General features: G+C 42.1%; 1 long non-coding RNA gene across 3 annotated transcripts; it reads right to left on the bottom strand.

Annotated features, from left to right (window-relative positions):
• Positions 1-3,622: 3,622 nt before the first annotated feature.
• On the bottom strand, positions 3,623-14,440 carry LOC136767955 (uncharacterized). 3 transcript variants are annotated; one of them, XR_010821901.1, is made up of 7 exons: positions 14,036-14,440; positions 7,946-8,120; positions 7,760-7,839; positions 7,344-7,439; positions 4,602-4,647; positions 4,230-4,282; positions 3,623-4,069 (listed from the first exon to the last, which is right to left on the bottom strand). It is a non-coding gene; the product is annotated as an uncharacterized LOC136767955 (long non-coding RNA). The 3 variants fall into 3 exon arrangements; XR_010821900.1 differs by having other exon boundaries at positions 4,230-4,647; XR_010821902.1 differs by lacking the exon at positions 4,602-4,647.
• Positions 14,441-14,778: the final 338 nt, after the last annotated feature.

The following is a 14,778-nucleotide window of genomic DNA, read 5'->3' as shown; positions in this document are numbered from 1 at the left end:
TCATTAACCCTTTATGCTCCAGTGTACTACATAGCCATGTTCAGTAAAGAGGTACAAAATAAATAAATGCAAATGCAATATAAATAACTTTTTAGTTTACAATATTACATTTTATAATAAATGACACATTTTTGTAATAATAAAAACAATAAACAATACACTAAAATGCAAATAAACAATTAAAAACTTAAACAAAATTCAAATATGCAATACACTGGAACTCATATGAAAATAATAAACAATACACTGAAACGCAATTGAAAATAATTCACTGAAACACTGTAATAAAGAATTAACAGTACTTATCAACTAAAACTCAATAACTATCAGAACCTGTGCCATCACCGGGTTGCTCTGAGCCATTTATTGAAATGTTCAGTACAATAAACTTGGAGGGATGCGCTACAGATGCACTACAGGGCTTTGCGCAGCATTGTGACGGATCTGACTTCCACAAACGCAGCTCCATTGCCTTGTCTTCAGCACTGTTTTCTGGATGTATTTCGTCACAGCACTGTATAGCTTTTGCTAAAACTACATAAACTACAACTAAACAAGTACAACTAACAATAAAACTACTGATAATAATATGAAACTCTATTTATTTACTTATAAAAGGTGAATGGATTGCTGCAACAGACATCAGACAAACGGCTAGATGTGCACAGGTACATTGGAAGCTCTAAACCACAAGAGATTGTATAAAAATGTCTCATGATCGCCCTCCCCGGCCCTCAATACACATTGTGCAGTACGAGCACTGGCTTTGGGAACGAAACCTGAAACGCTGGACTAAGAAGCCACTAATAGAATAAGAGTCTTGACGTACGCATGGTACTGTGTGAGGGATTTTAAATATACATTTTGGTACAAACTGCTTAAATTTGACAATTAGAATAGACTATTAATAAAGTAAGATCTATTTTTGTATTCTGTAGCCCTGTGTTTGTGTCTGTAAACTGGATTTCCAGGTTCATTAGAACCACAGTCTCGTCCCAGTGCTGTGTGGCTTCATCAGTAGGGATCAGGCCAGTGTCTGAGGAGCTGAGTGTCAGTTCCTGTGGGTTGATGCTGCTGTTCTGTTCTCCAGGGGACTTCTTCCCTGACCCCTCTGGGTGGATGGTGTCTTTATTCCTAATGGTCGCTCTCACTGTGGCAGCAGCTGCTCTTCTGCTGATCCAGTGGAGATGGATGGACAGTGAGTGTCTGGATGCTTGTGTGGCATTTCATGAGTTAGTCATAGATAGTGGACAGTGAATCATGGCCAGTACACGAGGAAGACCTGCCAGGGAGAGAGGAAGAAGAGGACCAGCTTCTTCCACCATGGCCAGGACAAGAGGAATACCTGCCAGGGAGAGAGGAAGAAGAGGACCTGCTGTGGCTAGAGCAAGAGAGCCTCTGGCCATGTCTGCCGCCGGAGCCACAGAGGGCTGAGGTGTTGCTGCCACTGGAGCTACAGAGGGAGGAACCCGAGTATCCCGTGTCGGAGAGGGAGAAGCCCGAGTGTCCAGAGCCCCAGAGGGAGGAACCCGAGTCTCCCGTGTCAGAGAGGGAGGAGCCCGATTGTCCAGAGCCCTGGAGGGAGGAGCCTGATTGTCCAGAGCCCTGGAGGGAGTATCCCGAGTCTCCTGTGTCAAAGAGGGAGGAACCTGAGTGTCCAGCACCCCGGAGGGAGGAGCCCGAGTATCCTGAAGATGAGGAAGAGGTGCTGCCTTCTTCGTCCCAATCCATGGATGAGTGTCCGCCACCATACCTGGTGGAATAGTATCTGCCACCATGTCTGGCAGAAGAGAGTTTGCCCCTGAGCACTGAGGAGCTACCAGGAGAAGATGACTTCAGGAGGGAGTTGCCGTCTGTCTCCTCAGAGGCCACACCAGGACAGGAGGTGACTACAATCCAGGAGAAGGCATCACCTGTTGTCCCCTGCACTGAACCAGAGGGTGAGACTCTTGTGCTTCCTCCATCAGGTCTCCTGGACATCCAGAGTTCCTGTCCTCGACCTGAGTTCCTGGCTGCAGCAAAGGAGATGGAGACACCTCAGCTTGCCCAGGACCCACTGTGTCTCCAGGCTGGAGCAGAGACTGGAGGGGAGCCAAGGGATGCTGTGGCAGCAGAGAGGTCTCCGCCAGACAAGCCTGGTTCCTGGAGGGACCAGGGAGCAACAGGTCCTTACCCTGGACTTGACGCTGGGGGGGAGCCACCTTCAATGAAACCGGGGACATGCCAGTCCACTTCGAGGACCAGATGGGTGCGATACGGAGAAGGACAGGACATGGGGGAATGGCACATCCACCGGAAGGATGACACCGCACTTGGAGACCCCATCTGGCTCTGCAGCCCTCCCGCCCGCCCCTTGTGTCTTTTGGAGGGGGGCTTGGCCGTGGTATGGCCGTCATCGTGTGCGTCCATGGCTTCACTCTTGAGGGGGAGGCTATGTGGCAGTGTGTGTCAGAGGCAAGGCTGGGGTCAGGGTGGGTCTTTCAGTGGAGGAGACTACAAAACCCCTCCTCCAAGACTCCAAACCCCAGAAGTCAGCAGGGCTCCTGATGGCCATAGCCCCGCCCACCACTTCCCCTATAAAAGGAAGCGGGAAGCGAACCAGTGTGTGCATGCTTGGCTGGGGTAGCAAGGTGCACAGGAGGGCGAGAAGACAACGGAGCGAGAGCGAGGAAGAGCAGGAGAAAGAAGGGATAAGTTCACAGTTGATGGATTCACTGGCTTATTGTTAGTGTTTGTTTTATAGTTAGGGATTGTTTACGTTTAGTTAGTGCTCGGACAGAGCTAGGTTTTGTTTTGCTTTTTGACACTGCCTGCCATTAAGGGAAGCAATAAAACAAGAAGCCTGTTTTGTACCCTCTGCCTGCCTCCCTACTGTGTGTTTCAAGACCAGACCCCGCCTACATACAGCCCTTTCTTGGGACGGGCCCCCCAACCCGTTACAATATTGTTTCACTTTGTGGTTGGCTTGTTTTCTTGGCCCTCTGTAATAATAAGTCTTGCTGGCTGCCAGCTCAAAGCTGTGGGGAACTGAGAGGCCAGTGGCTGCCGTGATGTGACAGTCGTGTGAACCTGGCAGACAGGGCTGCAGGAGCAGTGACAGCGCAGAGACAGATATGCAGCATTAGCTCAGTCCAGCGCTTACACACATAATGTGTCTGAGGAGGGCAGACTGCAGGGCTTACAGAAGCGTGTTTATCACTGCAGAGCAAGGGCAGCTTTGTGTTGTTAGGGTAACTAACATGTCTAAACTGAATAAGCCAGAAGCATCATCCTACTTCAAATATACTTTGGTCAAATGTGAAGAAAAATTAAATAAAAAGTCATAGGGTAAGATAAATATATTTTCAAAGTATTATTATTGAAAACAGTATCTTATTATCTTTTAATAAACCTAATCACAGTCTTATTTGGCCCTGTACTGGATGCAGTGGTCATTGAAAGTGGAGGGGTAGAATATTAAAGCCCTTTTAATTGTCATTAATGATTGTCTTGTCGTTTGCAGCTCGTCATGGACAGTGGCGTAAGTGCTCTCTCTGGATGCTTTATGAGAGGCAGTTAATCCCACCTGCAGCCTCTGCAGAGCTGACACAGCCACCGGCCTCTTGAGAAACATCTCTACTGCAGTTTAAGAAGATATCACACATTTACACTTTACTTTGAGTCATTTCATGACCCTTGACCAGGGGAGATGGATATTTGTTGTATTACTCAGTATGTGACAAAATTCCATGTGATTAAGTACAGCTGTGACAGATCTCTGGTCATTCACACTTTATTATGGCTTTAAATTGTAATGCTCACTGAGAATCACACTGAATCACTTTCTTCATCATTTAAGGTCAGTCAATGGTCTTCTCGTGGTGACAGAGGGGAGGGAGATCAGCTGTGAGCTCTGTGTCCTCCTCCCAGCGCAGGGCTGATAATAATAGCGTCTCTCTGTACGGCTCAGACAGGAGTGTTGATGCAGACGGACAGCCAGTGTCTCAGTGCTGTGTTTGCTGTAGAGCAGCTCAGACACTTCAACACCAGTTCATTCACTGATCCTGGTCAACAGGGGGTGGGGCCGGGTCTGTGACAGGGGTGAGAAACCCAGTGACTGTCTCTTCAACCCAGCTAGTGTTTATAGATGGTGTTGATCACACAGGGACACAGTGGAGTGTTTATCTAGGAAAAGCACTGGGATATCAATATTATTCCTGCTATGTGTACAGTGAGTGTCGGGTATTTACCGGTGATACAGGTGTCCTCCCAGGGACAACACCAGGGTAGTTCTTGGGGTTAACTACAAAAACAAATTAACTGTCACATTTATTTATTTGTTATAGGCAATCCGCACCTGATCAAACCTTTGACAACACCCCTATCACACTTTACAAAATTGTATTAATTTCTCCTTATCATAAAAAATCTAAAAGCAATTGAATGAAAGTTTTCTAAAGTGAGATTGGTCGGTCATAAAAAAATTGATCACATATGGTCCTAGAGCAAGTTAGTTTAAAGTGGGGAAAAAAGTAAGGGTTGTGTATTTTTATACATTAATGAAAACAGAAAAAAAACTATAAAATCAAATGAATATTTAATATTGAATATTTAGATTTTACATTAAGAATTCCAAAGTCGATTCCATTTTCAATCAATTTTCATTCCCTGGAAAACATTCAAAAACAAAGAAAAATACAAAACATTCAATATAATAGTAGTCAAGAGCACATCAACACATGTAATAATCATAGTGTTCAAGATGATCACAATCAGGGATGGGCAAAGATACATCAAAATTTATTTTAAAATAAGATACCAAATACCTTAATTTTAAGTGTATCAAAATAAACTACTAAATACAGCAGCCACACGATGTATCAAAATAAACTGCTGTATTTTTGTATTTTAAAAATACTGAAAATACTTTTACAAGGGAGCATGGAATCACTTTGCAAACCTTCCTTCTATCAGCCTATTTGCTCTATCCCTTCACCAGTAAATCTGACATATGCAACAAGTTAACAGATCAAATATTCACATGTCCCTGTGATCACCCAGATGAAGGTTAGTTTTAAAGTAACCAATAGTTTAATGTTTAACTAACAGTTTGCTAATGACTCAGAATTGTATCCTAATTTAGTTACTTGGTGTTTGGTAATGAAGGGCCTACTTTGCATCAGTGACATTGACTCAATGAAAAACAAGTCATTCATAAGAAGACAACTGATGCCACCTTTATTCATAGCAACTATTTTCTAAGTAATTAATAATTTGATTGTGAATCATAAATATAATAATAATTTATGTGTCAGGCAGTCATTCATGCAATGTTATGCAAAATCATGATCCTACTAAACAGCTACTTCAATTAGGGTACAATCATTTAGCATTCAATTGTTTATTTATCAATCATTGGACACCTATTTGGAAGTTGAAAACAAACATTTTAGCACTTTGTCAACAATTATTAAATGATCAATATGTTTTGATTTTAAATGTAGCCAGAAATGTAATCAGAAAGTAGCAACAGAACTTGTCAAGGAGTATTAACCCAACTCCAACCACTGAATCTATTGAGAGCCTCGGAATATAGGTATAGAGGACACATACACATGAATAGTGTAGTAAGAACATTTACTTAAACTCCAATAGAGAATATTACAATAGAGATACTACAGACCAGGTATTCCAAAACAGTTAAAAAGTTCTACCAAAAACAGTCAAACTTATGTGTGAGTGTGTGAGAGAGTAAGCGTGTGATTGAGTGAGCGTGTGGGGGTGTGTGAGAGAGTAAGCGTGTGATTGAGTGAGCGTGTGGGTGTGTGTGAGAGAGTAAGCGTGTGATTGAGTGAGCGTGTGGGTGTGTGTGAGAGAGTAAGCGTGTGATTGAGTGAGTGTGTGGGTGTGTGTGAGAGAGTAAGCGTGTGATTGAGTGAGTGTGGGTGTGTGTGAGAGAGTAAGCATGTGATTGAATGAGTGTGGGTGTGTGTGAGAGAGGGAGTGTATTGAATGAGTGTGTGTGCCCTGTGGCCTACATTGCAGAGGTTTCTTTAGCTACTGATGCCGTTAAGCACAACTAACTTTTCATAATGTGTGGCATTTAGACGTTGTCGATAGGGCTGGTTGATCAGTCCAGCAAAGGAAAATAAACGCTCTACTGGAGCTGAGGATGGGATGATTGTATTAAACCTCACAAAAAGGTGCTTGATTAGGGGATACTGCTCCAAAGATGCCAAGTCCCTCCTTTGATCCTCAAAGTAGTGCAAAGACTCCAGCTCTGCCTTGCTCTGAGTTGGCTTCTGGAAAACGTCCACATCCGAAAACGATTTAGCCTAGGCTACTAAAACAAACATCAAAACTTGACATGAACTGTTAAAAATTTTAGAAATGTATGCTAAAAATCAATGGAAAGCTGGCAACCTACACGTTTCTCACCTTGACCTTCTTCTTCGGGTAAGGATCAATTTTCTGTTCTGATCTCAACCAGTCTGGGCAAATTGTAGGCACCAATCAAAGGCAGCATTTTTATGATGTCATCATGTAGACTTCTCACAAAGTATTTTACAGTATTTTTAAACTACAAAATACAAAACACTAAAGTATTTTGATACAAAATATGAAGCCATTTTCATCAACCCTATCAAATTCAAATTTGAAATACGTATTTTAAATACATGTATCATAAATACTGCCCATCCCTGATCACAATAGTGCCTTTTACTGCACTATAAGTTTTGAGCAAAAGTTTGATCGACCAAATAATCACATTTAACAAATCCGTGCCAATATCAGTTTTTAGTTTGGGGTATACATAGGGTGACCAGATGACTGCGTGTTCACTTTGAAGGCTCACTAACAGGCCCACAGTCTGCACCTGTATGAGTCAACAGAGCACCTGACACAAAACACTGGCTTCACAGACACAGATTAATGCTGCATTATAGCTAATGTTATTCTAGGTAGGGTAGAGTTTTTGGGATTCACTGTAAAATAAATTAAGTGTAACTGTTTAACATTATTCTTCAATAATGTAGACCATATCTATGGGCTCAAACTAGCACCATAAGTAACTCATTAACAATTTGTATTTTCTTGATTTTTGTTTTCCTCCGAGGTTAGTTTTTTTGTTTTTGTTCAAATGCAGATTATTCCTTCACTTCTTATGCTTTTTTCACCAAACAACTTCTACAAGTTTCAATATCTCAAAAATCCCCATAGACGTTAATGGAGGAAAAAGGTCAACATTTCAAAAAATGCATTTTGTTTTTGTGAACAAACTTGCTAGTACTGTAATCTAGTTTGTCTAATCATGATCAGCTATGCAGAATATTGATACATATGATGGCTGAGATTATACATACCATGAAATGTTGCACCAGCCTCATCAGAGAGGTATTCTGGAGCATTAGATCTTCTCAGGGATGCATTCATTCTCTGGGATCCCCAAACTGGAGAAACTGGAAATAAAAATTGGGCACTTAGGAATACCCTCCTCAAACTAAAACAATATAATATGTAAAAGCTGAATAGTTCTTTGGAATTCACAAGTTCATAGCTTCGGATATACTGTATTTGTTGATTAAAATTGGTCAGAAATATTGTAATGTCTTATTCAACACCATTGTTAACCTTACAATCATTTTCTTTGGCATTGGGATCGCTAAGTATTAGGAGAGTTTCCAGAGATAAAAGCAACACGAGAATGTTGTGTTGGCTCTTAGATTAGAAGGGTTATTTTCTAACACGTGTTGTAAAATAGTGAAAATGTTGTACTTACAGTTAGGTGCTTTAGGCAAATATGTAGACTCGTGTAGTGGTTTGTCCAGTTTCTTCTTCTTTTGGGAATTTTGGCTGAATCTAAAACACACACACACACAAAAATGCTTGACTTAAAAAACAATGGGTGTGCTGTATGTGTATCCATTGAATCTATTCTGTGAATAAAGATTAATTGTCATAGTACCATGTTGAACTATTCAGCAAGGTCTTGACAGATTCTGAGACTGACCACCATGCCTGCAATCTCCTCTTCAGCCCCATGGATCGAGAGGTGGGATGCTCCATATGAGCCTCCAGGAAAGAGGGAAGGATTTGGGGTGTGAGGGGGAAGTGCCAACAAAGGCTTGTCATTCTTGTAACTGTTGTGAGGACAAAACACTGTTAAACGCTGTAGTTATTCTAAAACTATATTAAGATATTTTCAAATATAAAATTAGGACCAGTAATACATATTGGTAAATAAACGTCATATTGGTAAATACATTGTATTAGTAACAAACTAATATTAATGAAAAACAGGTAGTTACAAATGTAGTTACAATTATGTACTTTACCATACCACTGAACAGTTTTACACATTCAGTACATTGTAGCAATGGATAATTGTGTGTACAGATGAAGCTACTGAGCATAATCATGTTTAGACACATGGTGGGTGTTTGCATTGCAAATACTTGAATCCCACAATATAAGTCTGTAAAGTGTTTTACCTAATGACCTTTTGAGAAATATCAAATGGTGAAAGTTCAACACTTTTTTTCATGTTAACATTTAAATGACACCTAAAAAATTTCCCCATATACTATATACAATATTTACATAGAACATTTTTTCAAAATGTTGTGATCAAACTTTTTATTTTCAAGAAAATACAACAAATCTTGGTTTTACTGATCTTCTATGCATTTGTGAGCATGTGAATCTGATGCAGAGGAGACAAACGCAGAGCAGGAAGACCACTGTTGTGTGGTCCTGTGCACTGGAGACTGAGGTGAAATGACACTGAGCACAATACAGATTTGCCCCATTGTGTGTCCAGTTTATGTCACCTTCATCAGTGATGGCACAGTGGATATTGCAAAAAAAATGTTGTCCTGTTGTTATTATTGTGGTTGTGCAATATCTGACCAATTAATTAATTCAGGATGACTGGAATTGAAGGCTCAATCACATCTTCCTTATGAAAGTGGCTACAGCAGACCCTATATGAGGTGTTGTGTTGAACCCCTCATGCTGAATATTTATATCCACTTTTTGCAAGTGTCTTCCACAGTAGGGAAAGTGAAGTGAATGAAAGCTCCATGGGGATATGTGCTTATAAAGGCTATGTATGAAATATATAAGTGTGGAGTGTGGATCCCAAAATGCTCTGAATGTGAACTGGTACAGAATAGGGCTTTCAAAAGTTTTTATTTTCCAAACATAGTAGTCATGTATGCATTTGTGTGAGGCATTTTCTTTCTTCATAGAGAATGAATGATCATTTTCTAACATTTTTACAGAGTATCTATGAAAACCTGTGATATAAACTGTGAACACATCTATCTATACTTAAACAGAATGAGGTTTGAATTTGCCATTACATCAAGAGAAACTACATACTAAATCAACCTTATTATTTAATTAACACATTAGTTATAATAGGCGGCCCTCCCAATTACTAACTTCATTAAACAGCAAAGTTCTAATGGAGTGGAATAGTCTTGAACAGGCTGTGAGCCATTTCTACCTGTGACCCCCTTCTCCATACAGTAAGTTTCAAGGCACCCACAATACTAAGGCAAAGATATGGGACCTGGGTTCCTTCAGTGTTATTTAATAATAAATATTAAGACTTCAGTGTGTAAGGACTATATGCAATAAACAGTGAAGTGCAAGTAAACTGTAATTCTATACTATTGGAATTGCAGGAGTTATGTGTCAAAGCTTTCCATGGCATATAGGTGAGTGTCTGATCTCCCTGTTTACACTCTGATATTCTATATGTGTATTGATGAGATTTTAACTGGATGTGATTTTATTAATACTTTTATTATTATGATTCATGTTCCCAGAATGCTTTGCCTGGTGACGGCAGCTGTGGAGACACCCTTGTCCTGTTGTGTCTCCATCCTTAGAGCCACAGTAACTCCACACAGCCCTATAAGGCAGCACAGCTGCCATCCAGGTCACCTGCCATCCAGTGTGTGTTACTGTCAGGGGATTATTAGAGCAGTGCAGGGACAGAGTCTGGAACCAGGAACTGTGGGAGATATCTGGATACCTGCCTCCTGTATTATTGTTATTATAGTATTGCCTATGTCTGTATGAGAGACTGGGGCTGCTGGGTCCTCAGGCTGTGGGGTCTGTCTGGCACAGCTGCCAGTGGTCCTGTGTCTGAGTCAAGGCAGCTAGGACCATAGTCACCAAGAAAACAATTGGTAACACACTACGCCGTGAAGGACTGAAATCCTGCAGCGCCCGCAAGGTCCCCCTGCTCAAGAAAGCACATGTACAGGCCCGTCTGAAGTTTGCCAATGAACATCTGAATGATTCAGAGGAGAACTGGGTGAAAGTGTTGTGGTCAGATGAGACCAAAATCGAGCTCTTTGGCATCAACTCAACTCGCCGTGTTTGGAGGAGGAGGAATGACCCCAAGAACACCGTCCCCACCGTCAAACATGGAGGTGGAAACATTATGCTTTGGGGGTGTTTTTCTGCTAAGAGGACAGGACAACTGCACCGCATCAAAGGGACGATGGACGGGGCCATGTACCGTCAAATCTTGGGTGAGAACCTCCTTCCCTCAGCCAGGGCATTGAAAATGGGTCGTGGATGGGTATTCCAGCATGACAATGACCCAAACACACAGCCAAGGCAACAAAGGAGTGGCTCAAGAAGAAGCACATTAAGGTCCTGGGGTGGCCTAGCCAGTCTCCAGACCTTAATCCCATAGAACATCTGTGGAGGGAGCTGAAGGTTCGAGTTGCCAAACGTCAGCCTCGAAACCTTAATGACTTGGAGAAGATCTGCAAAGAGGAGTGGGACAAAATCCCTTCTGAGATGTGTGCAAACCTGGTGGCCAACTACAAGAAACGTCTGACTTCTGTGATTGCCAACAAGGGTTTTGCCACCAAGTACTAAGTCGAAGGGGTCAAATACTTATTTCCCTCATTAATATACAAATCAATTTATAACTTTTTGAAATGCATTTTTCTGGATTTGTTTGTTGTTATTCTGTCTCTCACTGTTAAAATACACCTACCATTAAAATTATAGACTGATCATTTCTTTGTCAGTGGGCAAACGTACAAAATCAGCAGGGGATCAAATACTTTTTTCCCTCACTGTAGATAATATTCAGTTGTGGACCAACACCTGGCAGATGAAATTCAATGTGGACAAGTGCAAGGTATTACATGCAGGTAATAAAAATGTCCACTATAATTACACTATGGGAGGAATAGAACTGGAAGAAGTATCGCATGAGAAAGACCTAGGAGTCTATGTGGACTCCTCACTTTCTCCATCCAAACATGGGGGGATGCAATAAAAAAGGCAAACAGAATGTTAGGGTATATTGTCAAAAGTGTAGAATTTAAAACAAGGGACACAATGTTAAGACTGTACAATGCACTAGTTAGACCTCATCTGGAATACTTTTCACCCTGGAACAGAGAAGACTACATGGGTTAGGGTTGACAGTGCTCCAGGTTTGTTGGCTCCGGCTCCGGTGCAGCTCCACACTGCTGCTTTTAACCAGCTCCAGCTCTGGAGCCACAAAAAACAGTTCAAACTAGGATGCGATCATTATTGATAACGTTTCTTTTTTTTACTTCTTTTATGTAAATAACTGTTTAACAAAACCAAAATATGAATAACAAACATCTGTTTACAATTTTCTACTTTTTCATGTTTGAATGGTTAAAGATGTCTGTGGCATATTAGGGTTGCCAGTAGGCCAGTATTTTACCGGATTGTCTGGTATTTGTACACTACATGGCCAACAGTATGTAGACTTCCCTTCTAATTAGTGTATTTGGAATGTGGGAGACTCTGAGACCAAGTGGATCATGCATCATTACGCACAATGGATGCAGCGAATTACAGAAGTACAGAGAAATCCTGTAAGAAAACCTGCTGAAGTCTTCAAGAGACCTTGGACTTGAGAGAAGACAGTTTCAGTGTTGATCAGTGTCACAAACTCCTGAATAAATCCATTCTGATTTCATGTTGTAACACAATGACATGTGGAAAAGTCCAAGAGGGTTGAATACTTTTGAGAGCCACTAAAATCAAGCCACACAGCAATCATTGGCAGTAGAATGAACTTTACTGAGAGCTCAATGACTTTCAACATGGCAACAACAGCTCAGCCGTGAAGTGGTCGGCCACACAAGCTCACAGAACGTGACTGTTGAGCGCTGAAATGTAGCGCATAAAAATTGTCTTTGGTTGCAACAATCACTTCCGATTGCCAAACTGCCTCTGGAAGCAACATCAGCAGAAGAACTGTTTGTTTCATGAAATTGGTTTCCATGGCCGAGCAGCCACACAAGCCTAAGATCTTCATGCGCAATGCCAAGCGTCGGCTGGAGTGGTGTTAAGCTTGTCACCATTTGACCCGGGAGCAGTGGAAATACGATCGCTGGAGTGATGAATCACGCTTCACCATCTGGCAGTCCGACAGAGGAATCTGGATTTGGCAGATGCCAGGAGAACGCTACCTGCATGAATGCATAGACCAACTGTAAAGTTTGGAGGAGGAATAATGGTCTCAGGGCTCGGCCCCTTAGTCTTACTGAAGGGAGATCTTAACGCTACAATGACATTTTAGATGATTTTGCACTGCCAAATTTGTGGAAACAGTTTGGGGAAGCCCTTTTCTGTTTCAGCATGAGACCCGTGCACAGTTTGTTGAGATTGGTGTGCAAGAACTTGACTGGCCTGCACAGAGCCCTGACCTCAACCCCATCCCACCTTTGGGATGAATGGAAAAGCCGACTATGAGCCAGGCCTGATCGCCCAACATCAGTGCCCGACCTCACTAATGCTCTTGTGGCTGAAATTCCCTCAACAGTGTTCCAACATCTAGTGGAAAGCCTTCCCAGAAGAGTGGAGGCTGTTATTGCATCAAAGGGGGGACCAACTCCATATTAATGCCCATGTTTACGGAATGAGATGTTTGACGAGCAGGTGTTTTTGGACAAACTAGTCAGGACATTTCAGAAAACAGACGGCTATAAAATGAGGTTTATTTTGGCAGATGAAGAATTTGGTTGGAATAAAATAATTTGGAAATACTTAAAACTTTAGAGTTAAAATGGACTTTACTTATTTTGCAAGTGGTTTATGAGAGACGCCCTGAGATTATAGAATCACTTCTTGTGATTCTTAGACAGAATCTTATAGAGAATCTACTTTGTGAGAAAGTGAAGGTGTCATATAATTACAATTAATAAAAAATAATGTATTATGTACTAACAGCTGGAGTGAGAACTGATCTTATTTTATAACCCCCAACACACAACAATACCTATGAAGTTATATATTTTGTTAATTTAAGAAAACTGGACTTCATATCTGGGTGAGTTTAATGAAGGGGGAAAGAGTGGGGATGTTCCATGACCTCGGCTCCGATGAGCTCCGCTCCGGCTCCAGCAATGCCAGCTCCAGCACTGGAGCACAACTAACAAAAACTGTCCAGCTCTGCTACGGCTCCGGGTCCTGGAGCTGGCACCGGGCTCTGGAGCTGGTGCATGGCCAACCCTAATGTGGGGATTTGATTCAAGTCTTCAAAATCATGAAAGGCATCGACCACATCAAACCAGAGGAGCTTTTCCAGATCAGCAGGGACACACGCACCCGGGGACACAAATGGAAATTGGGCTTCAAGACATTCAAGATGGAAAACAGGAGACACTTCTTCACACAGAGAGGCGTCACAATCTGAACAAACTCCCCAGCAATGTGGTAGAAGCTGAAAACTTGGGAACATTAAAAAATAGACTGGATAGGATCCTTGGATCACTTAGTTATTAATTGACACCAAACAAGCACAATGGGTCAAATGGCCTCCTCTCGTTTGAAACTTTCTAATGTTCTTATCAACATGAAATAGTTTTAGATGCTTATACAGGTGTGCTAGCCCATAAAATGTTTCTTCTGTCAAAGTGGAGCACAAATATGTTTTGAGTAGTTTCAGCGCATTGAATGATCTTTTCCCTGTTGCTGTCATAACTGGTATGGTATATAAGCTCTCCTACACCCAGCACATCACCACGCTGACACGCACCTGCAGATTCTTCCTGAGCAACATAGACCAAATCCGTCCTTTCCTCACCGACTACTCATCGAGTCCCTGGTCCTCTCCTGCCTGGACTACTGCAACTCCCTCCTGGCCGGCCTGCCTGCAACTACTACCCGACACTCCAGCTCATCCAGAACTCTGCAGCTCGTCTGGTATTCTCTCTGCCCTGATTCACACACGCTACTCCACTGCTCCGCTCCCTCCACTGGCTCCCGATAGCGGCACGCATCCAGTTCAAGACACAGACCCTCACCTACTGCTGGATGCACGTGGGGAGCGAAGGCTGGCCCGTGTGGTCCGATCAACAGACGAGCTACTGTAGCTCAAATTGCTGAAAAAGTGAATGCTGGTTCTGATAGAAAGGTGTCAGAACACACAGTGCATCGCAGTTTGTTGCGTATGGGGCTGGGTGTGAAATGACAGACCTCTGAACTCTGTTATCAGTCACAAGCACACGTTGCACACAGGGCGGCCCCCGGGGTGTAGCAACTTATCACCCCTACTACAGTGGGCAGAGTGGAAGTTTGTCACATATCCAAGGCACCCAATCCTTGGAGCGTTTGTTTACTAATTATATATACACACACAGTACATTAAGAAAATAAATATAGGGGAATAACAGATTATGTAGACTCAACATACAAGTTGGATTATAACGTTAATGGAAGGAATAGATATGGAATTGATATATTTAGCTGTGATCCTCTATGTGGGAGCTTCTGACGTTA

The sequence above is a fragment of the Amia ocellicauda genome, chromosome 14, assembly GCF_036373705.1.
Source record: "Amia ocellicauda isolate fAmiCal2 chromosome 14, fAmiCal2.hap1, whole genome shotgun sequence".
NCBI classification, from domain to species: domain Eukaryota; kingdom Metazoa; phylum Chordata; class Actinopteri; order Amiiformes; family Amiidae; genus Amia; species Amia ocellicauda.
This window is presented reverse-complemented; position numbering and strand designations above follow the sequence as displayed.